We start from the raw sequence: 2630 nt of genomic DNA, 5'->3' as shown, positions 1-2630 counted from the left end.
CCCCCCCCCCACCTTCAGCCTCAGAGTCTCAGGAGAAGCTCACCGCAGCGAGCCGCGGCCTCCTCTCCTAATGAAGCACCCAGAAGCGGTCAGAGTGAAGCTGCCCTGGTAATTATTACACATTAATTGAGTTCAGGACCTTGTGCGTCTTTGGGAAATGGGAAATCTGACCGCTAATCCAAGACATTTCTTTGGGGCCTTTTTCCAGTGTTGTTAACATGCTGTCAGAAGCTACCGAGAGCAGGGAAGTGAGGAGGTTAGAGGCCAGAGAATGTAGAGACGCTCTGCGGGACGGCGGGAAGTTTCCAGCAAAACTCTGAAGAGCGCGCGTAAAACATGAGACCTTTCTGAACATGGCTGTCTTTGAACTCCATGCTTGATAAATATGATTGGAGAATGAATTTAATAAAATTGGGCCTAGAATTGATGCAAATTGAAAAGAAAGGTATAACTAATCATGTTGAATATTTCATCTTCTAAATCAAAYTCATATTTTAATYATTAAAGCAATGCATTTGATTGTTTTTTTTATATCATCAGCTTTTTGTTTTATCTGACATAAATCTGACGTTCTCTGCAGGAAAAATCGCAACCAAACTAAAACATTGAATATCAAGTTCATTTATTTTTTGCCTCCTTYATTTCTTAATTGTCTAAAGAAAACATCTGTTAATCACATGTGATCTTTTAACACGTCACATCAAAGACAAACCCGGAAGTTACCCAGTTTTCAGTCTGTTTATAAAAATACGATCAATTCATCAAGCGTGTTGCGTTCAAACCAAATGAACAGACGACACATTTTGCAAAATGTAAATAAAAAAATGTAAGAAAAAAGAAATCTGATTACAAAATGTCWTTATTATTATTTTTTCTTCCTCCTCCTTGACCCATCATCATTAATGCTGTTGTTTTTAATTAATAGCTCGTTAATGTCGCCATCCATTTCCCCGCAGATCAGAGGAGCGRGGAGCCGACAAGCCCCGCCAAACAAATGCACATTAAAATATGGCCGCGAGGCTCGAGTGAAAATTACCCTGATGCAGAAATGACCTTAATATGATGTAATCAATCACGCTGTCTGCTGGGACACTGGGAATCACAATGTTAATCTTTAGTTTGGAGTGTGTGTGTGTGTGTGTGGGGTGGGGGGTGGGGGCTGCTGTCATATTTCCCTCAGCCAGAAAAGCGCACATAGATGTATGCATGCAGCCTTACAGTCAAGTGTCTGTAAATACCTGCAAAATACAGACAATTTTTTTCAATTTAATAGTTTTAGCAAGTGTAAAAAACATGTTGTTGCTATTTAAATAGAATACTATAAACAAAGAGCAGTTTTTTTTACAGATTGCTGATGTGATTTATTTAGAATTTATCTAAACAAAGGACAAACAAAATGCATATAAATCATGTTTTTTGATCATATAAAACAAAACATTTTACTAAAATAAGTTTTAATATGTTTTACTAATTGTAAGGTTAAAAATACACAAACTGTGCAAAAATAATAAATAAAAAAGCTGTACAAAAAGCCATCAAGAACAKTCACTTCCTTCACTGGATCAAAGCTGGTGGCTGATGATGAGTCCAGTGCTCATACCAAACATGGCTGTGGATGTATTAGCACTATAAGAACATACACGCCACTTGGCAGGCCATGAGAGGCTCATGTGAGCAGCATCAAGTGCTGAGGCCAGTGCATGTTATCATTAACAACTGTGGACAGACAGAACAGGCCGAGCCCACAAGTGTCCATTTCACACCAGGCTGGCACGGCAGTGGGCTGGGACTCCAGAGAGCCGCCTGCCAGGCCTCAGCGGCGCTTTGCAGCACAGCGGCTTCTGGGATTTCTGCTTCTCGTCTTTGAAACAGACCAGTCTGAAGGTCTGACCCGAGGTTTGTGTTCTCACCTCTTGTAAAGATCCGATTAGGGTTACATTTCCCGTCCTATAGCAGCTTTAGTTACGCAGCAAGAAGCCGAGAAACTGTGCAGTTTCAAAGTGCAATGAAGCAATGGTATTTAATCAAAGGTAACAATTAGTGTGCAGTAATTATGGGAACAGGGCTGAGTGTATTTATAATGTCAGGGCAGAATGCAGAACTAATGCCTGACTAATTATTAAATTGGGAGTCTTTAGGTTTATTTAGAAAATTAACTATTTTTCACCAGTCACACAAAAATCACAATGCAGAATGTCAAAAAAATAAACATTGAAATAAATAATAAGGTTTCCATTTTGGTTTTAAAACAAAATAGAGAATTTTATGTCCTTAATAGCTAACCTAGCCATCACACATCCAGAAACAATTGCTGAAAAACGTTGTGCATGGGGAGTGACATCATGTGACCAGCCTGAATTTACAGACCAGTGTCATTTTACTTTATCTWAGGAGAGATGGTGGAACATTGGAGCTCAGCTTAGCAAATTCTGGGAGGCATTAAACACATTTTCTGATAAAAAAAAAATCCAAAACAGAAGCTGTTGACATTATTATGCTTTTCATGTTTTCACTGCCAATATGCAGGCCTGCATTGGGAGGATATTTGGCAAAGATGTCTTAAATTTACCAGATTCAAATCCTTGAACACCCTATTCTTCACACACACACACACACACACACACACACAC

At 39.2% G+C, this 2630-nt stretch overlaps 1 long non-coding RNA gene across 1 annotated transcript in view; it reads left to right on the top strand.

The window, feature by feature from the left end:
• Window positions 1-867, top strand: part of LOC106524188 (uncharacterized) — a 2063-nt gene extending 1196 nt beyond the window's left edge. The window contains exons 2-3 of the long non-coding RNA XR_001310983.1: window positions 19-108; window positions 209-867. This is a non-coding gene — a long non-coding RNA (uncharacterized LOC106524188). The remainder of the gene's footprint in view (window positions 1-18; window positions 109-208) is intronic.
• Window positions 868-2630: the final 1763 nt, after the last annotated feature.

Source organism: Austrofundulus limnaeus, unplaced genomic scaffold, assembly GCF_001266775.1.
Source record: "Austrofundulus limnaeus strain Quisiro unplaced genomic scaffold, Austrofundulus_limnaeus-1.0 Scaffold178, whole genome shotgun sequence".
NCBI lineage: Eukaryota > Metazoa > Chordata > Actinopteri > Cyprinodontiformes > Rivulidae > Austrofundulus > Austrofundulus limnaeus.
The sequence above is the reverse complement of the archived record's forward strand: the minus strand, read 5'-3'. Positions and strand labels throughout refer to the sequence as shown.